The 22624-nt window shown below is 42.4% G+C and overlaps 1 long non-coding RNA gene across 1 annotated transcript; it reads right to left on the bottom strand.

The window, feature by feature from the left end:
* Positions 1 to 851: 851 nt before the first annotated feature.
* Positions 852 to 22584, bottom strand: LOC122665140. Its single transcript, XR_006333439.1, has 4 exons — positions 22506 to 22584; positions 14647 to 14654; positions 4722 to 4726; positions 852 to 866 (listed from the first exon to the last, which is right to left on the bottom strand). It is a non-coding gene; the product is annotated as an uncharacterized LOC122665140 (long non-coding RNA).
* Positions 22585 to 22624: the final 40 nt, after the last annotated feature.

Here is a 22624-nt window from a genome sequence, read left to right as displayed (position 1 = left end):
ACATTTACGGTCCCACATTCATCACTTTACCATAAGCAAGTTCATAGTGTTGCAGATATACTACAATTATAATAACAAAAATATAAAAGCGTAGCATTACGGGATTGATGGTAATATATATATATATATATATATATATATATATTCAAAGTGTTCTGAAACATTCCCACCCAAATACAACCCACAAAGAGAAACTAAGCTGACAAAAGATAAAAGAAAGAAAGAAATACATATATATATATATACAGGGTGAGCTGTCTCAACCCCAAAAAGGAAGTAAGAAAAACTACAGCAAAACCACAAGCAAGGTGGGGTTAAACTCCAAACAAAACTAAAAAGGAGTCCCCAAGACAAAAAGCATCAAGTGCACTCTTCAACAGTCTTCATCAATGACCACCGAGAATGCATGCATCATCGGCACGACCTCCATCGGGGTCCACACCAATATCATCATAATAACCAAGGCTCTCCTCCTCGTGATGGGCCTCCATGCCACAGCAGCATCGATCTGTAAAATCATCTAAAGAAAAACAATGTATAACAGAGTGTGAGCCCCCACTGAGCTCGTGAGCAAAACATATCATCAGGCATGCACATGCAACCACAATCCACATGATCCTACATGATATGCAAGTCTAGTTTATTTATTAGCCACCTAACAATACAGCTAGGTCAGGTTAGTGCTACTACAATCCCCAATACATGTATCCCTGGTGCGGGCTTGGTTACCCCTTCCCACGATACACCCATTGAGTTGTCGAAGAGAACCAGTCAGCTCCCGCATTCGTTCACCAAGGTCAGCCCGACCAACCCTCTGTGATTAACCTGTAGGGGCAATCCATCACTTTTCTCTTTTCTTTTCTTTCCTGACTTATAGCCCATAATCACCATTCCGTTGCAAACACATTTCTTTCTTTTCATTTCTTTTCTTTTCTCATATACACATATGGTCACCCTCACAGGCATCCAACACCTTAACCCCTATTGGCAACGGTGCGTAGCACGAGTGATGAAACTTTAACCCCATGTCTATATGGCATCAATTGAGTCGGGTGGTGTCAACCATATCCCATTCTACAGGCTACCACAGGCCTCATTTCCAAGCCGACTACGGCATCTAATCTAACATTCACATTCAACAGATAAAATTCACATTGTTGATCAACAGACAGTCAATATGTAGTAAATTGAGTAATTGAGCAAAATTAAATAACATAGCATTTATAATTTAAGATTCTTATCTACTGCCATAGTATCACAGTTACACATACATATATGTAATACTTCACTCACCTGGGTTTGGTTCTAAGAACTCGGTCACAAATTCAGTTCCAACTGCAGTCTGGTTGTAGGCCTCAAGGCCGGAATCAAATCCTAGATATAAATCAGAAGTTGTCATTTTAATATTCCAATCTATCTCTGGTGGTCCTAGGGTTAACCTAAGCTCACTGCGTTGACCCGGTGTTCAGTTAGTTTTCACTTGGAATTCTCTGTGCCTTGCACTGGGCCTTAGGCTTTTATCCCGGTGCATCATCCAGAGATTGTGGCCTAGGGGTAAAATGGTCATTTATAGTATTAGTACCTAACCCTAGGTCATAATAGACTTACAGTGCTGTCCTCAGCTTGACAGTGCTGCAGGACCAAACACAGGCAGGGTTTCCAAGTTTTGCGGGGCCCATTTGGGTTCCCAATCATTCTCTCATATGGACAGATGTGTGGAGGGGCATTTAGGTCATTTCCCACCTTTCCACACACTACCATGACCAATGGGTGAGGTCCCCCAATTCAGAACATCAAAACATCAGCAAATCATTCACTGGGCGTTGGGTGCATCGCCCAATGCATCGCCTAGAGTCTTCAAACAGAGATTTGGCTGAGTTTCCAAGGCTGCTGGTTATGGGCAGTGACCAAATTTTCTCCCCCTACATGTTAAGGTGTTAGGTGACCCCAGGGGGTGATCTTCATTTTGGTCCATGTGGATTCTCCACTGGGCCCACCACTTGGCTGCCAGAGGCTGCCCAGACAGCCTAGTGAATAGTAACCCACGAATTTTCCCAGCCTCAGATCTTGGTTTCAGTCGCATGCAAAGCTGTATTTACATATCAAATGGTAATCTAGGGCTGCTACCACCTAGGGCTAGGTCCCATGCAGCCAAGGCTTGCATCCAGGACTTCAAACAGCCAAATAACAGTGCATCTGGCAGTGCAGCCATGCACAGCCAGATTTTAGCTCCAAGACCAGCATAACATATCTGTATTTTCACTTAAAATTCTCAGATCTTCCATGCTTTATACTTGCATGGCAGATCTGAAGCAGTTCTAGGCAGTTCCCAGCTGTTCTGGGCTGCCAGAGAGCAGAAAATCATCCAAAACACAGGCATTCATAGGAAGCAGCAGGTAGGGGCAGTGATTTTATATAGCTTGGGTGCCACGAAATCTGAGCTCAAATGTGTGGGCTACTCCTCCCTTCCTTCCTTCTTCCCTTTCTTCTTCTTCTCCCTCTCTTTTCCTCTCTTTTCTTTCTTCTCCCTTCCCCACGATTTGAACAGTAGCCAAGGGGTTTAAATGAACCCATGGTACTGCTATTTATAGGCCCAGCCCATACTAGGGTCTGTTTGGCTGCTAAGGCCCTTTTTCAAAATAAGTTTTTGAACTATTTCTCAGTGATTTTGGGCACACTGGTGGGGTCCACAGTGAACCAAGGGTATGAGGTGGTCCCTCAGACCCCCCTCTTCCTATGGAGGGTGCCCATGTCCAATATGAGTGGCCCTCATAATTTAAAATCAATTTAATATGTTGTTTTGCACTCTGGGCGATGTCTCTGGGCCTTGTCTGCATCGCCCAAAGATTTCAGCAAGGCTGAATCTCAGTGGGGCTTGCACAGAGGTTTGACCCATGGTTAGGGCATTGTCCCAACATGCCAATTAGAGTTTTTACACACTTTTCCAAAGGTGGGTCCCACAATTATAGAGAGGAGAGAGATTACCTGGAGTCCAGGCCATACATAATGCTGTGAGTTATGCAGTTGCAGGGGTCAGTGATCCATCTACTGACAGGCATGTAGGATGATCCACACAGAGTTTCTTCATCAATCCAAATCACTGGAGTGATACTCCACAGTGTTCTTGGTTGCCTGGTCAGGGGTTCTTGTCTTTCAATCAAAATTCCAGCCAGTCAGGAGCAATGTTTGACACAAACACTTGCACAAAGAATAATCAATGCAAACTAAAGGAAAGGGGGAATACAAAAAATAAAAAATAAAAAAATCAAGCCTCATTCAAGTAGAGATATGAGAAAAAGGGAAAAGTACCAATACATTACAACTTAAGTATAAAAATTCTGAAATCAGTGAATGGATGATCTAGGTAGTATACACCAATCTCCAATGACAGGATTGATGTCATTTGTGTTTGATTCTTTAATAAAAGACAAAGATTTTGAAAGATTTGACCTAGAGTAGGGGGCTTTTCCCCAAAATTGCTTGAAACCCTTGGTGAACATGCTAAGGAATATGGAGTCAATGCTATACAAACCACACATAGAGCAAATGGGTCAAGATTCAATCATAAACAATGCACCAATAGGAGATAAAGCACAGCAGAAAAAAAAATTTGCAAACTAGGGATTTTGTTCTCGACCTCATGTTGAGACCATAGCTTGAAATGCCTAAAAATCAAATGGAATGCTCACAATAACTATAATTGATGAAAGAAATTGAAAAAAAAATACAAGACCATGTCCAATTCGGGTAGAGAATGAAAATCCATGTACGGTTGGGGGTTTCCCAAATTTGACTTAGATTGATGGTTTGGAAGGGCAAAATCCGTGAGTGGAGTGCTAAACCAGCCCTCCATAATACAAATAAGTTGGCACATAACTACAAATAATGCCTTAATAAATAAACATAGCATGACAGCAGAATTTCCTACAACTTTGGATTATAAATTTTCGATCTCAAACTTGATGTAATAACTTGGAATCTTCTAAATCAAATATAAAGCATACATTAGCATGTTAGATGCGGATGGATTTAAATGAAAGAAAAACAAAAATCTAGTCCATTATATGTAAAAACAAAGAGAATTGGAAATAAACCCAAAATAGTAACATCTAGAAATTTATAAGGTTCGAAATTAGGTTGGGAAGTGAAAACTTCAAATTAGGGATTGGGGTTTTAGCCAAAAAATTCGTCGGATCTTCAATCAGATCATCTCCCAGGAAGATTCGACCGAGAATCTGATTAGGCCAACGCCTATGTTTTGGCCCATTTTGTGGGGCCAACTTGTTCTCCTTTTTGTCCCCCACCTTTTATGACTCGTCATGTACAATTGCGGACGAAGTACCCCTCTCTTTTTGAGTTACAAGGTACGCCAAATTTTGGGGACAAAATTTCTTGTAAGGTTGGGGGAATGTTATACCCGCACCCAAACTACACCCTAATTCTCTGGGCCAAGTTGGACTTTCATTGGTAGATGTTACAACACTGCCAACGGTCAACACCTGTAACATTGGGCCGTGGCAGTTAAGGGGATAACTGGAACAAAAGGGTGGAATTTGAGCAATGTGACCGCTTGAAGGTGAGCATTTAATCCTTAAATATCATGTGTACGTGCTTCCTTTATAACCCTTGAAAGGTGGGCCAAAGCCCGGGGTTTATTGCCTTGGGTTTACCCTATTTCTGTAGGACTGGACACTGAGCTGGACTCACAGGGGTGAGTCCACAATTGCTGTAAGGTCAATTTAGGGTAAAGTTTTGTGGGACCCACTTGTCCCATGTCTCGGATTTCATCGTGGTGTCCCCGGACATGGTGGACCCCACCCTCTTCTATTTTTTTTTGTGTTGAGCCTTAAGGAACCAACTTAAACTAAAAAATGGATTTTGAGACTTAAGGACCAAACAAACAAGCCCTCACTTAACCCTTCTATAAATAGAAGTCATAACCATTTAATAGTCATAACTTTTCTAACCTACCTAGAGCCGTGGAGACAAAAGAAGGGAAAGAAGAAATAAGAGAAAGGAAAGAAGAAAGAAGAGGAGGAAAGTAGGGAGGGAGATTGGAGGAAGATTTAGGGTTTGTGGAGCTCAACCATAGGTGCTTCTTGTCTTTTTGGCTCAGGTAAGTTCTTGGGTCTCTCTCTATCTTCTTTATTTCTTTTGGGTTTGGGGGGAAGAACCATTGAGGTTGGGGGTTTTGACCTAGGGTTCTACTTGGAACCCAAGGATATTTATGGTTTAGGTATCTTACCTTATTGAGGGCTTGTAGCTCACCTCCAAGACCTCTCTTTACCTTCTATTGGAATCTATTTCTTAGATCTAGGGTTCTTGGTGGAGAAACCCTAGTTTTGGATCATTTGAAATGATTTACTCTTTGAACCCAACAACCCCTTGATTGGGTTAGGGTATTATGACCCTAAGTGGTTTAAAGACCCTTTCCCCAAGTCCTAGTGGCTTAAAACCCAAGTAAAATCGAGTTGGGGAGCTCAAACCTTATGAATTTCAGATTCAGCAGAGGTGGACCTAGGAGTAGACCCAACCCAGAGTCCGCCCCGTGAGTCCTCATGCTTGCTGGTTCAAGCTGGACCCAGGAATGGACCCAGCCCAGAGTCCGCCCCGTGAGTCCGCATGCTTGCTGGTTCATGTTGGACCCAGGAGTGGACCCAGACCAAAGTCCACCCAAGAGTCCGATCCTAGTTTTTAGAGCTTTTTGCCCTGGTTGGAGCCAGGCATTGTGCCTCCACTCAAGAGTCCACCTGGACACTATTATCCTTCTTTAAAGCTTAACCTTTGGAGACCTTTTAGGACCCTCCTACCTTACCTAACTTGCTTTGTCACACTTCTTTAGGTAATATTACTCTTACGGTGAGGCTTATCATACGTTGATCGACGATGAACCCTAGTAAACGAGTCGCGAACTAATAGGTGAGTGGGTGTGGAATTGATTTAATTTGGGAGTGTTTTGCATTATGTTATGTTTGTATGTTATTTTTCATGCATACTCATTCTTGCATTATTATAACCATGTTTGTGGAAATTGTGAATGTATGCGTTATGAATGTGTCTTATTAATGTCTTCATCATGTTTATAATTGGTTTGTCATGCGTCGTGTCGTGCTGGTACTCGGGTGATAGATGGTATGGGACGTTGATGCACCTGGAATACCTCTCGACATGATAGTATCAAATTGCATCATACGGTTAGTGCTATTATATGGTTTATCATGCACCGTATGTGCTGGTACCCGGGTACTAGATGGGACGTTGATGCACCTGGAATACCTCTCGACACGATAGTTCATATAGTATGGTTAGGGTTATGTTCCCCTTGGTACGACCCTTACCCACAGGGGTTTAGGTGTTGGGTAACCAAGGCTTCCTATGTGCCTGAGAAGTGATAGGAGGCTAGGTCAGGGATGATCATTGGTTATCGGGGTTTGCCTTCGGGTGGCGAGTGGCTTCTACCAGCGTGAGCCCCATTGTAACAATTAAGGTCACATTTCGGTGATAAGATAAGTGATCCGCGATGTTACCCGAGTTGTTGCTAGGTGGCTAATATTGTTAATTAATTCATACATTATGGACTATGTGTTATTGCTTATATGTTCCCCATCCCCTCACTGGGCTCAGTGGAGCTTACCCCTCTTTGCGCAACCTTTTTAGATGCGTTGCAGGTGATGTTTTGGTGGAAATCTCTATGGCTCTTTCTTTTGGATATGTTTTGCTCGGTGTTGCTGACGTGCAGTCGATGACTTCTATCTATGATGTTGATTAGCTGTTGATGACTGTGCTAATGGGGCACTTGGATCGAGACACTTATTTCTTTGTTCCTTTTAAGTTTCCTCATTTGTATGATATAAATTCTTTAATATTACTGTTGTTCTTAGTTTTAGTTAATCTCTTGAGAAAAGATGTAATATATTAATTGTCTATCACTTAGATTTTTGAACTCTTTTATTATTATAAACGCTTCTGCACTTTTGTATCTACATTTACTTTTATTGTAAATGTATTTCTTTCCTCACTCTGATGTTCATATGAGTTGTATTGAGTTGACTGTGATTCGAGCCACTGCATCGAGATCATGGCTGTAGTTTAGGATGTTGGTAAGCATCCTAGTCATACCAAAACCCTAGGATGGGGGTTGGGGTGTGACAATACTGGCAACATCTCCAGACATAGAAGTGTGGAATAATTTGTTTGATTCCTCAAACAAGGATTGTGTCCCCCTCTCAGACCGAGAAGCCAAGGTATCCTCGGAGCTTGACATTTCGACAAGTAAAAGAAAAGAAATCAAAGGAAGGAGTGAGAAAAAATTACTCGAGTAAGAAGATTGTGGTTGAGGAAAGATCGCAAAACAAAAAAACTTGGAAGAAGATGAATAGTAGAAAATTAGAACACCAGAGCTTTAGAGTTTGAAAACAATGAAGAAGAAGAAGGGCCCGAGGAAGTTAGAGCCTTAAATACCGCAAGGGAAAAATTGAACACTTAAGATTAGTCCAACGTGTCCCGATGAAAGGTCAGAATTCAATCAAAAATTCAAAATTAGAAAATGGGGGAACGTGGCAAGTCATCAAAGGAAGCTTCTTCAACAAGGTAAAATCGGGATGGAAAGAGTTTCAAATTCAACTTTATAATGACTTTTCAGATCCCATCAAAAGGCGCAAAACCCAGAAGATATTTTGGGGCCACACACCAGAAATGGCAAATGGCAGCATACTTTTGTGAACCGACGCTTCATATCTAGGGGTACAACCGTCAACGGCAACAATATATTCTGGAAACAAAACAACTTCCCTAATCAAAGAGCGTTCGGTGGTACCGATCATCCAAATTGGCCAATCAAGTTTAATGAAGAAACTAGTTATCAATACATCCAATGCTTCGCAGTGATCAAAGATGATGGATAACCGAGCATGATAATCGATGAGATGATGTTCGGAATAAACATGAAATCCTCCCAATGCCTTGTTCAAGCCAAAGGGAGTAGGGGGCAAATGATACACCATAGTTTATCAGACCAATCATTGGGCGACACGTGGAAGAGTGTGGCCCAAGGAGCACATTCCGTTGTGGGCACCTATACACACCACATCCTAAACATACATAAAACGTGGACTGACACGTCAGCAAGATCAGTTAGAGGAAATCCTGATAGCATGAGGAATGGTAACTGCAATCCACTTATGGGAAGACTCCTCATGGCTGAAGATTAGGAGAAGATCACTCCTCCAGGGAGTATCCCAAGCCTAGAATGACTCAATCATCTGCCAATAAGGAAGGCAATCTCGCACGTCTATGTCTCTAGGGATCGTAGGGAAAACATGTATAAAAAAAGGCCATAGTGGCCCAATCAAGGATCCATTCAATTAATCAATAAAGATTTGTTTAAGAGCTCTTTGTCTCCATTATAACTTCTTGTGTTGCAAAGAGGGAAACCTCGCATCTTTCTTTGTGCAACACCATATATCATTTTCGGAATCAATCAGGAATATTTTTAATAAACATTTTAATCCTATCACATCACAAGGTTGCAAAATGGAAAAGACTACTACTTCAATTCCAATCCTAGTAATCTCAAGGACGGTATGTATAGTAAACAATGGATCTTCGATGTAGCATAGATTCTTCCTTTATCTATTTTTTCGTCATTTTCTGCCGTCCTTTTCCACCTTCTGGTCTCTATTTCTTCCACATGGGCTGATTTCTTGATTTTTCGTTGTGAATAAAAAGATGCCAAACCGACATATTTTAGGTTCAGACCAACTTGATCTTAATTTGGCTCTCCTCCAGCCGCAACGGGAGCTGGAGGGTCCAGCCCAGCAAAACAAAGGGGTTTTTGGTCATTCCAGATCCAATTTATCTACCGTATGGATATTTTTTTCTTTTTAATCTCCCATTAGGATCATGGTTTGAGGTATCGGTATCATATCGTCTCATCTGTATTGGGCAATACGTATCGATTTTGTAAGTGACCGATCCTGATACCGTGTCAATACCATATCAGTGACATGGGGCAAAATGGTCAAAATACCCATTTTTAAAAGAGAACAAGGGGTATTTTTGTCTGATATAGCGATCTGTGCCGATACCGATCCAATACCATATTGGTTCTAGGTTGCCCAGTACCTGTTCTGATTCCGTGCACTAAAACCATGATTTGGATACATAAAGTACCAGAAGGGTTTTTTTTTTTGCAAGAGAAAGCTATCTGGGCATGTAGTCCCTTCACCAACACAGGGACCAATGAAAGCGCTTGCACAGACATAAACATGGATAGGATATTCGATTTCCATGGGGGAGCAAAATGTTAATTTTGCGCACTCTTGAATATAGCCGCTGGAAATTAGCGTTCATCCCCCCCCCTTTTTTATTACCTTTAAAAATCAAAAGAAACTTATCCTTTATTTTGTCGAGTAATCGAAGGATATACACTTTTATGGCACATCCGAAGCATGGATTAGAGCTAGATCTATCCAATATAAAGAGTGAATGTCTTTAGAGGTGGGATCCCATTCTCATACGTTCTTGTCCAGATAAAATCACCCTGTCATCTCCCACATGGTGGATGGCATCTGGGCAGCTCACACCCATTCTCGTACGAGAATGAGATCCCATCTCTTTTTGGCTTATTCATTGACCTTTTTTTTCTTTGGTGGAAGGAGGGAGGGATGGGGATCCTAGACTAGATGGGGAGCAGGAGGTTTCAAAGGGCGATGCTCCAATCCATTAGCCTCAAGCCAGTTGTGCTAGCAACTGTACTCACTCACATTGCTAAAGGTGGTGTGCATGAAGCTCATAACCCCCCCCCCTTATATTTGGCCATCTCTATTTCTATCTTAGAAGTATAATTAGAATTTTTTTTCTGTACGGTTCCTTGATCAGTGCGGTTCCCTAGTGCCTTTCACAAGAGGGGGTGGGACCCACCTAGGGCAGAGTGTTCGGTCAGTGCCCTGGGTTGGTCCCACCCCCCTCTTGTGAGAGGCACTAGGGAACCACACCAGTCAGGGAACCGTAGACGATATAAATCCATATAATTATCAATGGGAAAAGGTTCTCTTAGCGAGCTATACAAAAGAATGCACTAAAGATGTATTGTGGACTAATTTTTTACAAGGGAACCCATTCTATGCATGGGAGTGGAGGGGCCATGTTATACCCCAAACCACCCCCTGGGAGGATTTAGGCGAGTGACCGGATATCCTATGACGTCCGCCAATCCCCAAGGATCTAGAAGCAGTATTTACATGTCACAAACCATGCCATAAGGTTAAAAAGATAAAGTAAAAGAATATCAGAGTGCAACGAAAGATCGAACTACCCACAGATGATTTATATCATCAATAATAAAATCCCAAAAACCTATGTTATACCATATACATATCCAATTATGTTCCATAGGTACATCATCTTGGTAATTACACTTCTTGAAAGAAAGAAACTTAAATATAAAATCATCGCTAAGATATGAGATGAGGAAGATCTACAATTCCATCGACAGCTTCCTCGCCCATTGGCAAATCCATTCCTGCAAAATCAACTAAAAGAGAACATACAAGAGTGTGAGCTCCACCGAGCCGGTGAATGAAATATAAACCATGCATGCACATGCAAGCACAACCAAATGAGTTCTAAATGAGGTGCAGATCATTTTACTTATTAGCCACCTAACATCACAACTAAGTCGGGTCAGTGCTACTACAATCCCCAATACATGTATCCCTGGTGCGGGCTTGGTTATCCCTTCCCGCGATACACCCATTGAGTTTTCGGAGAGGACCAGTCAGCTCCAGCATCTCCCTACCCAGGTCAGCTTAACCAGCCCTCTGTGAGTATCCTGTGAAGTGATCGTCAACATATAACTCAATGATCACATTTCTTTTCTTTTGGATTATATTGTGACATAAAGCCCGACATATAGCTCATAGTCACATTCATATTCTTTTGGATTATATTGTGGCATAAAGCCCGGCATAAAGCTCATAATCACATTTCTTTTCCTTATTATGGTTTTAAGCCCGGCATATAGCTCATAGATGATTTGTGGCTTAAAACCCGGCATATAGCTCAAGGTCACATTCCTTTTTCCTTATTATGGTTTTAAGCCCGGCATATAGCTCATAATTGAATTGTGGCTTAAAACCCAGCATATAGCTCAAGGATTATACTGTCACTCCCACAGGCATCCAACACCTTAACCCCTGTTGGCAAGGGTGCGTAGCACTGGTATTGAAACTCTAGCCCCATGTCTATATGGCATCGTATGAGTCAGGCGGTGTCAACCGTATCCCATAATATGGGCTACCACAGGCCTCATTTCTAAGCCGGCTACGACATCTAATCTAGCAATTCCACATACAAGCATTATCATCCATTTCCAATGTTCATCAGATAAGATTCAGAATTCAAATGAGAATATAAAACAATTTAAAGTAATTAAAGATAGTAAATATTGTTGTTGTTGTCATGACCCATCAGTCATGTTACACCTACACTCATGGTGTAATTCCACTCACCTTGGTTTGATCCTACCGGTTCAGTTGTTTGTTCAGTTCCGTTCGTGTCTGGCTGTGCACCTCGAGCACGGAATCAAATCCTAAAGTAATAAATCAGAAATATGTTATTTTAATTATTCAAAACTATTTTGGATAACCCAGTGTTAGTCTCGGCTCCTAGGTCTAACTCAGTGCTCAGTCTGAGATCACTTTGAATTCTTCGGGCCTTGTACTGGGCTTTAGGCCCAAGTCCCAGTGCATTATCCAGAGAATGTGGTCTAGGGGCAGAATGGTCATTTACCACTGTAGTACATGTTTCTAGGTCACAATAGTCTTACAACACAGTCCCTAGGTCTGCAGTGCTGCAGGACCAACATAGATAGGTTTTCCAAGCCCTGTAGGGCCCACTTGGGTACCCAAGGCATTCCCAATAAAGGATAAATGTGGGGAAGGGTATTTTAGTCATTTCTAACCTTCCCACAATGTTCAGGGGGTCAGTGGGTGAGATCCCCCAGGTCTGCCCACTAAAATAGCCCATTTTACCTCACTGGGCGATGGCTCTGGGCCTTGCTGCATCGCCCAGTGGCTGTACAATCGATGCAGGCTGAGTTTCCAAGGTGGGGCCTGCAAGGCTGGGATAAGACCTGATCCTCTGCATGTCAGGGGGGTCTGGAAGCCCCTAAGGTGGCCTACCCATTGGTCCAATTGGATCCTCCATCAGATCCACCATCAGACTGACAGTGGCTGCCCAAACAGCCCAGATGAATAGTGTCATAGGGTTTTGGCCAGGCTTGGAAGTTGGTTTCAGCCACATGCAGGGCTGGAAAAGCATGAAAAATCAGGGTTCAAGGCTGCAACTACCTAGGGTTTGGTCTCATGCAGCCAGGGCTTGCATTCCAGGTTCCAAACAGTCCAATAATTGGGCATCGCAGCGTCTGCAGCGTGCACGACCAGTCGGCTCCAAGAATAGCATATCAGACCTGTATTTTTTTATAAAAATGTTAGATCTTCCATGCCTTACACTTGCAAGGCAGATCTGGAATGGTACATGGCAGTCCCCAGTTGTTCTGGGCTATCAGATGGCTAGAAACTCAACAAATAGCATGGACCTAAGGAGATGAACAGTAACAGCAGGTTTATTATATGAAAAATGCTCAGATCTCACATGCAGCAGGTTTGCATGTTCGATCTGAGGCAGCACAAAGCAAACCTTAGCTGTTCTAGGCTTTCCCTGGCCAAAAATGATACCTAAGCACTAAGATCCATGAAGATAAATAGAGAACAGCAGAAAAATAGCATGTACAGGTATAGCTTTATACCTGAACTGAGTTGAGAATGGTTGCTGGAGCTGATTTGATGCACAGGTAAGCTCTTCCCTCTCTTTTCCTTCTTCTTCTCCTTCCTTTCTTCCTCCTTTCTCTCTCTTTTCCTTCTCTTTTCTCTTCTCTTATGCTAGGGCAGTAGGGAAAACGAAATAAGGCCTGGACCCTCCTATTTATAGACTTTCAAGGTACTAAGGTCTGTTTGGCAGCTTAGGCCCATTCCTAGAATGCATTTTCAAACTAATTCTCAGTCATTCCGGGCACTCTAGTGGGGTCCACAGTGATCCGAGGGCATGAGATGGTCCCCCAGACTCCCCTCATCCTATGGAGGGTGTTTATGGCCAACATGGGTGGTCCCCACACATCTGCATATCAAAATACAGCAATTTTCCCACTCTGGGTGATGTCTCTGGGTGATGTGTGCATCGCCCAGAGAATTCATCTGCAGAATTGTTTGGATTGAAATGAAATTTCAGTCCATTTAGAGACATAATTGGGCCATGGTTTCTTCTAGGAAAGTGAATCTCTATGAATCTAGTTTCTAGGAAAATTGGAATCAAAGGAAAAGAATATTGGATGATGAAGTTATGTTATTTTTATTACACAAAGGTCAACCTATCAAAACAGCAGGATCCGATTTTGACAGCAACTTGGGCTAACCTTTTAACTAACTTAGAGACATATCTAGGTAATGTTGTCTTCTAACAAAATGCATCCCTATGAGTCTAGTTTCCAAAAAAAATGGAACCAACATAAATGAAGTTTGGATGGTAAAGTTATATCATTTTAACTGAGAGAAGGTCAATCTATAAATTAGCAGAATTTGTCATTTATGTTGGGATTTAAGATATATGTATGCAATTGGGTTCTCATCATCAAAGCAATCATGCAAATTGATGTTTAGGTTTAAAAAATGTTTTATCTAAAACACTCAAGTTGATGAGGGTCATCACTATTTTAGCCTAGAACTAGGATTTAAGTCCGAGGGTCCTAGAATCAAGAGATGGTACCTTCCTCAGAATGTACATTATGCAGTGGGCTATACAAATACAAAGGTCTGCATCCATCTTTTGACAGGTATGTAGGAAGATATCCTCGGGGTTTCTCCATTAAATTCAATCACTGGAGTGTCACTCCACAGTGTGCTTGGATGCCATGTCAGGGATTTCCTGTCCTACCTTCAAATCCCCAGCCAGTCAGGGGCGGGTTTGACATTTCTCCCCACCTTACAAAAATTTCATCCTCGAAATTTGCTTACCATGTAGCTAGAAGAGTTGGGGATACTTTTCCCGCATTTCCTCTTTGCGTTTCCATAATTCCTCCTCAGTATACTGGTAGCTTTGACCTCGGATTCCAAACTTTCAACAAAATTTCAAGTTAGCCCGTATTTTTGGGCAGGGGTTTTACTTTCCCCCAATCTTATAAAAATTTTGTCCTCAAAATTGAACGTGACTAAGGATTCAAGTAGATGAGGATACTCTGACCGCCTTTCATTTTCTCATCAACCGGACATTCCTTGATCGAGCCGACCATCCCACAGTACCTTTACCACAAGATAATCCGATTGTGGAGATTGTGCTTCTCACATCCCACATTCTCTTCGGATTTCTCTTGACGGGTTATGGCATCAGCGAGCCTAAATGGTTCCTGAGTCAAGACATGAGTGGAGTCCGAGAGTTACTTCTTCAACACCGATGCATGGAATACATCAGGGACTTCTTCCAATCAGTACGCTACTGGTCAAAATTCTCGGATTCAACTTCCCTTTCTTATCAAACCGCACCACCCCTTTAGTTGGCTATTCCCAAGAATATACTTGATTGCCCATGACGTACTTCAGGCCCTTTTGTCTTGTATCTGGATCGCTCATTATTTTTTTTTTATTGAGCTATAAAGATTTGGTCCTCAAACATATCCAACTCCCAATGAGTTATCTAGATTACTCCCAAATTTGATTGATCTAATGTCCAGCTTGATCTTGAGGGCCTAAGGAAAATTGAACTCCCAACATATACCTCAAGAGAAATCAAACGGTCCAACTACTTCCTCGTATTTTGCCTAATAATCTATAACTCTATGGCTTTGGGTTATGTGGCATAAGTCTACACCATCTTTCCTACACGGCTCTTCTTATGAATACTTCAACTTCTGGTATCCCAATACCTAGTCTCAACTTTCGGATGAATTGGGATATTGATGGAATCCCTATTGTTCACTCCCAATAACGGAGGAGACATTCGGTGACCCATTACCCCCTTCATACCTATTGTTGAGCAAGGTTTTGTCATATCCTTTAGTTCCGAATTCATCTTGATCTTGGTTGTTCTATTAATTTGGTTTGCAATATAACGCTTTACTAAGACCTAACTATGCGCCTGCAGTCTTTTATCGTCCTCCCAGAATTTACATATGAATATAGAATTTCCAAATGGACAGGGTCTATAATCTTCATTTAATTTCACAACGTTTCAAATAACAATGCTAACCACCCATTTGGAAATGTGGGCACCTTCCTCTTATCAGCAAACTCAGTAGAATGAAAGAGTGTAATGAGCCAAAATTAGAATAACACTCGAATAGGTGAGGATGATATGGGTAGAGTACCTGTTATTATTCCGAATTGGCCTCAGCTCTCCTTGTACCCAAGGCATATACTTGTTTTTGGACTTTATTGCTTTAGGACGAGAAAGGCTGAGTAGTAGATGGATCTCGTCGTGGTGTATGAATTCTGCGATGACGACATTCCCTAGCCATGTGTCCAGGCTGCTTGTAGACATAGCATCGATTGTTCAAATTAGATGGTTGGGGCACAGCCGTAAATTGTGCCGATTGGTTTAAAGCATGGCGACAATACTGTGTAGGCTGTTCGAATGTTGGGTGAATGGGTTGATATGGTTAACCCATTTCAAACCTACGGTTCTGTGCCAAGCTGGGGCTTAAGCTAGATCCTTGAAAGCTCTTGTTGGGCCACTCTAAACTTTGAAAGGCGTTAGGCCCCTTCCCTAGCCCCATTGATATCGTGGTCCCCTCGTTTAGTCTATCCTCTATCGTCTTGGCTTTATTGACCATCTGTGCATAGGTCTGAATAACCATGACTGATAGGATAGACCTGATCTCAAGCTTAAGCCCCTTTTCAAATTTCTTCGTTTTGCTAGCCTCCCCCTTCATATGTTCCGGTGCGAAATGGAACAAATCCTTAAACTGTTGTTGGTAATCTAACACTGTCTTCGATCCTTGTACGAGGGCAGAGAATTCAGCTTCCTTCTTGTCTCTGAAACTCTCAGGAAAATAATTCTTAAAGAAGACTTCCTTGAACTTATCCCAAGTGGGGTTGGGATGAGTCGCCTCCAGATTTGGTCGCGTCGACTTCCACCATGCTTCAGCCTCATTCTGCAATTGGTACCCGACGCATATCAACTTTTGGGCATCGGTACATTCTAATACAGCAAAGGCTTTTTCCAAAGCACTAATCCATCTCTCTGATTCCATCGCCTCCGAGCCGATCTTAGAAAAAGAGGACAGATGAAGTTTCTTGAATCTCTCCATCACCCTAGCAGTGAAGTTATCTATAACATGCTGAGGCTCCGAAGGTAGAAATTATGGAGGCTGATTGGGTGGTGGCATCGCTTGTTGTTGCTTCATGGTCATAAACTGAGTGGTCATATGGGCTAGCATTTCTTATTGTTACTGCGTGATCTGCATCATGTTTGCTACGATGGTATTCAGCTCACCGACAATCATAGCCGGAGGTGGTGCGGTGGTAGGAGCCAGAGGGGTCGTAGGCACCGGGTTTGGAAGGTCCCTGGGTATCCCTACCGAAGTGACTGACACTTCAAAGTTTTGAGCTTCGACTCCATTCGGTAGTCCAATTTCTGGAACAAATCGAGGGCCTCTTCCACGATGACCACCCCGGTTGGATCTTGTATTAACCATGGTTGTTTCTCTGGAAAGGAACCTTGGGCATTAATAAATCTACACTTTCTAACTAAGGAAGGTTCTAAATTGATAGCTATGCGTACAAGCTATCATTTGCTATGGTACGACATAATAGTAAAACATCGTACGTATAGAGACGTGTAACCGAAAATATAGGAATTTATAAATAATACAATAGAAGTAAGCACAAAGATAGGCTGGGGTGCTTTTTTTTTTCTTTTTTTTTTTTCCAGTTGTACTTTCCTTTCTAAGTTATAGTTCGAAAGTAGTACCTCCAGTTTCCTTTCCGGATGTAAAAGTTTATGCCTCTTCAATTATAGAGTTATCAGCTTTTGCACCTAGCTAGTCTCCTACGGTGTTCTTCTACTTCTTTATTTTGGTATTTTCTTGAAACTTTTATTTCTTTGTCTCTAGGCCACCCATCATCCTACTTCCGTTGTTTGTGAATGTAAATAGAGCTTCTCGCTTTGATACCACTCTATCACACCCCAAACCACCCCTAGGAGGATTTAGGCGAGTGACCGGATATCCTACGACATCTGCCAATCCCCAAGGATCTAAAAGCAGTATTTACATGTCACAAACCACGCCATGAGGTTAAAAAGAGATAGTAAAAGAATATCAGAGTGCAACGGAAGATCGAACTACCCACAGATGATTTATATCATCAATAATAAAATCCCAAATAACTATGTTATACCATATACATATCCAATTATGTTCCATAGATACATCATCTTGGTAATTACACTTCCTGAAAGAAAGAAACTTAAATATAACAAAATCGTCGCTACGCAACGAGATGAGGAAGATCTATAATTCCATCGATAGCTTCCTCATCCATTGGCAAATCCGTTCCTACAAAATCAACTAAAAGAGAATATACAAGAGTGTGAGCTCCACCGAGCCCGTGAATGAAATATAAATCATGCATGCACATGCAACCACAACCAAATGAGTTCTACATGAGGTGCAGATCATTTTACTTATTAACCACCTAACATCACAACTAAGTCAAGTCAGTGCTACTACAATCCCCAATACATATATCCTTGGTGCTGGCTTGGTTACCCCTTCCCGCGATACACCCATTGAGTTGTCGGAGAGGACCAGTCAGCTCCAACATCTCCCTACCCAGGTCAGCCTGACCAGCCCTCTGTGATTATCCTGTGAAGTGACCATCAACATATAACTCAATGATCACATTTTTTTTCTTTTGGATTATATTGTGGCATAAAGCCCGGCATATAGCTCATAATCACATTCATCCTCTTTTGAATTATATTGTGGCATAAAGCCTGGCATATAGCTCATAATCACATTCAGTCTCTTTTGGATTATATTGTGGCATAAAGCCCGGCATATATCATAATCACATTCATTCTCTTTTGGGTTATATTGTGGCATAAAGCCCTGCATAAAGCTCATAATCACATTTCTTTTCCTTATTATGGTTTTAAGTCCGGCATATAGCTCATAGATGATTTGTGGCTTAAAACCCGACATATAGCTCAAGGTCACATTCCTTTTTCCTTATTATGGTTTTAAGCCCGGCATATAGCTCATAATTGAATTGTGGCTTAAAACCCGGCATATAGCTCAAGGATTATACGGTCACTCCCACAGGCATCCAACACCTTAACCCCTGTTGGCAAGGGTGCGTAGTACTGGTGATGAAACTCTAGTCCCATGTCTATATGGCATCGTATGAGTCAGGCGGTGTCAATCGTATCCCATAATACGGGCTACCACTGGCCTCATTTCCAAGCCGGCTACGGCATCTAATCTAGCAATTCCACATACAAACATTATCATCCATTTCCAATGTTCATCAGATAAGATTCAGAATTCAAATGAGAATATAAAACAGTTTAAAGTAATTAAAGATAGTAAATATTGTTGTTGTTGTCATGACCCATCAGTCATGTTACACCTACACTCATGGTGTAATTCCACTCACCTTAGTTTGATCCTACCGGTTCAGTTGTTTGTTCAGTTCCAGCCCGTGTCTGGCTGTGCACCTCGAGCACGAAAACAAATCTTAAAGTAATATATCAAAAATATGTTATTTTAATTATTCAAAACTGTTTTGGAAAACCCAGTGTTAGTCTAGGCTCCTAGGTCTAACTCGGTGCTCAGTCCGAGATCACTTTGAATTCTCTGGGCCTTGCACTGGGCTTTAGGCCCAAGTCCCAGTGCATTATCCGGAGAATGTGGTCTATGGGTAGAATGGTTATTTACCACTGTAGTACATGTTTCTAGGTCACAATAGTCTTACAACACAGTCCCTAGGTCTGCAATGCTGCAGGGCCAACATAGATAGGGTTTCCAAGCCCTACAGGGCCCACTTGGGTACCCAAGGCCTTCCCAATAAAGGACAGATGTGGGGAAGGGTATTTTAGTCATTTCCAACCTTCCCACAGTGTCCAGGGGGTCAATGGGCGAGATCCCCCAGGTCTGCCCACCAAAATAGCCCATTTTACCTCACTGGGCGATGGCTCTAGGCCTTACTGCATCGCCCAGTGCATCGCCCAGTGGCTGTACAATCGATGCAGGCTGAGTTTCCTAGGTGGGACCTACAAGGCTGGGATCAGACTGACAGTGGCCGCCCAAACAGCCCAGATGAATAGTGTCACAGGGTTTTGGCCAAGCTTGGGAGTTGGTTTCAGCCACATGCAGGGCTGGAAAAGCATGAAAAATAAGGGTTCAAGGCTGCAACTACCTAGGGTTTGGTCTCATGCAGCCAGGGCTTGCATCCAAGGTTCCAAACAGTCCAATAACTAGGCATCTGGCAGTGCAGCTGTGCACAACCAGAATTCGGCTCCAAGAATAGCATATCAGACCTGTATTTTTACATAAAAATGTTAGATCTTCCATGCCTTACACTTGCATGGCAGTCCCCAGCTGTTCTGAGCTGTCAGATGGCTAGAAACTCAACAAATAGCATGGACCTAAGGAGATGAACAGTAACAGCAGGTTTATTATATGAAAAATGCTTAGATCTCACATGCAACAGGTTTGCATGTTCGATCTGAGGCAGCACAAAGCAGCCCTTAGCTGTTCTAGGCTTTCCTTGGCCAAAAATGATACCTAAGCACTAAGATCCATGAAGATAAATAGAGAACAGCAGCAAAACAGCATGTACAGGTATAGCTTTATACCTGAACTGAGTTGAGAATGGTTGCTGGAGCTGATTTGATGCACAGGTAAGCTCTTCCCTCTCTTTTCCTTCTTCTTCTCCTTCCTGTCTTCCTCCTTTCTCTCTTTTTTCCTTCTCTTTTCTCTTCTCTTATGCTAGGGTAGTAGGGAAAACGAAATAAGGGTTGGGCCCTCCTATTTATAGACTTTCAAGGTACTAAGGTCTGTTTGGCAGCTTAGGCCCATTCCTAGAATGCATTTTCAGACTGATTCTCAGTCATTCCGGGCACTCTGGTGGGGTCCACAGTGATCCGAGGGCATGAGATGGTCCCCCAGACTCCCCTCATCCTATGGAGGGTGTTTATGGCCAACATGGGTGGTCCCCACACATCTGCAGATCAAAATACAGCAATTTCCCACTCTAGGTGATGTCTCTGGGTGATGTGTGCATCGCCCAGTGCCATCGCCCAGAGAATTCATCTGCAGAATTGTTTGGATTGAAATGAAATTTCAGTCCATTTAGAGACATAATTGGGCTATGGTTCCTTCTAGGAAAGTGAAGCTCTATGAATCTAATTTCTAGAAAAATTGGAATCAAAGGAAAAGAAGATTGGATGATGAAGTTATATTATTTTTATTACGCAAAGGTCAACCTGTCAAAACAGCAGGATCCGATTTTGACAGCAACTTGGGCAAAACTTTTAACTAACTTAGACATATCTAGGTAATGGTATCTTCTAACAAAATGCAGCTCTATGAGTCTAGTTTCCAAAAAAATTGGAACCAACACAAATGAAGTTTATCTGGTGGAGTTATATCATTTTAACTAAGAGAAGGTCAATCTATAAATTAGCTGAATTTATCATTTATGTTGGGATTTAAGATATATGTATGGAATTGGGTTCTCATCATCAAATCAATCATGCAAATTGATGTTTGGGTTTAAAAAATGTTTTATCTAAGACACTCAAGTTGATGAGGGTCATCACTATTGTAGCCTAGAACTAGGATTTAAGTCCAAGGGTCCTAGAATCAAGAGATGGTACCTTCCTCAGAATGTACATTATGCAGTGGGCTATACAACTACAAAGGTCTGCATCCATCTTTTGACAGGTATGTAGGAAGATATCCTCGGGGTTTCTCCATTAAATTCAATCACTGGAGTGTCACTCCACAGTGTGCTTGGATGCCATGTCAGGGGTTTCTTGTCCTACCTTCAAATCCCCAGCCAGTTAGGGGCGGATTTGACATTTCTCCCCACCTTACAAAAATTTCGTCCTAGAAATTTGCTTACCATATAGCTCGAAGAGTTGGGGATACTTTTCCCGCATTTTCTCTTTGCGTTTCCATGATGCTTCCTCAGTATACTGGTAGCTTTGACCTCGGATTCCAGACTATCAATAAAATTTCAAGTTAGCCCGTATTTTTGGGCAGGGGTTTTACAGGCCATGCACGCATGGCAACCAATGAGAGCGCATGCTGGCACATTGGGAGCAGAAATTCCGCCATTCATGGGGCGGGGTGGTAATTTCCGTCCCATGCAGAGAACTTTCTCCTTTATTACGTTAGAGGGCAATGAGATAACTTTACATAAAGAGAAGATCCAGATAGTTGAATTCCTTTGTATGAATGTGTACAAAGATGCCAAATTATCCATTTTTCTTTTTTCTTTTTTTGGTAAGTATACTAAATGTTCCATTCACTATCATTTAGGGTGTATTTATAATTTTTGGGGAATAGAATGCTACCCGGTCGTGTGTTAGGCGTGGCGACCACGCCTAGACAGTAGACACATAACCTCTTTGGGCCATTTGGAATTTTCGCCTTTACATAAGGGTAAGGTGATCATTTCCAGACGCCCCAAGGTGATTATGTGTCTAGGCATGGTCGCCACACCTAGTGCATGATCAGGTTGCATTCTTTCTCCCATAATTTTTTGAGGAGAAAAAACACTATCTAAGTGCTTGCCCCTAGACCCAGAGACAAGGGTGGGCAAAATGACCACCACACTCCCATGGAGAAGTAGAATTTCCTAGGGGCAAGGCAGTCATTTTGCATGCTCTTTTAGCTCTATTACCGTACTCTTATGGCCAGGCAGCCTGAGCGGCCGTCGTGTGTTCTCACTCAGGCAGGGGTGGGGCGATCATTTCGCCCCACCCACTGCCCGAGCACCCTACCAGGGTGGGGTCCACGCCCTGCCTGTGTGAGGCCGCACAATGGCCGGTCGGCTACCCTGCCGTAGAGGATTCAAATTAAGATGGAGTCGGTGGCTCTAGTGGTGGATGCTAATCCTCTCACCCACGGTAGCACAAAAGCTACGGTACCACATCCCATATCCACAGAAATCCTTGGGCGCGGGAAACCTTCTCGCGGAAGCAAAATCCCATCCACAGATCCGATCACAGGAATTTCACTCTGGAAGAAAGAAAGGAAATCTCTCACAGTCTCTCTCTTTAGTTTCTCCACCATTTAAGCCTCACCTTCCAACCTCTAGCAACTCATCTCCTCAGTTCTCGCATCACAGCCATTCCCATGCACTCACGGTCTCTTGAATTCTCTCAGTTTCTCTCAAACCCTAGATTCTTTCCCTCGGTTTTCTTCGTTTCTTCAATTACTCCACTTATCTTTGACGGTCAGAATCTGCCTTGGATCCTCAGACGCAAAATTTGTCGGCTTTCCTTATTTTCCTCCATATTGTCGTATCCAAAATGTGCTTGATCTGAACGCGGTTTAGTCGCT

Source organism: Telopea speciosissima, chromosome 6, assembly GCF_018873765.1.
Source record: "Telopea speciosissima isolate NSW1024214 ecotype Mountain lineage chromosome 6, Tspe_v1, whole genome shotgun sequence".
In the NCBI taxonomy this organism is placed as follows: Eukaryota; Viridiplantae; Streptophyta; class Magnoliopsida; order Proteales; family Proteaceae; genus Telopea; species Telopea speciosissima.
Note: the sequence above shows the minus strand (reverse complement) of the source record. Positions and strands in the feature narration are given on the sequence as shown.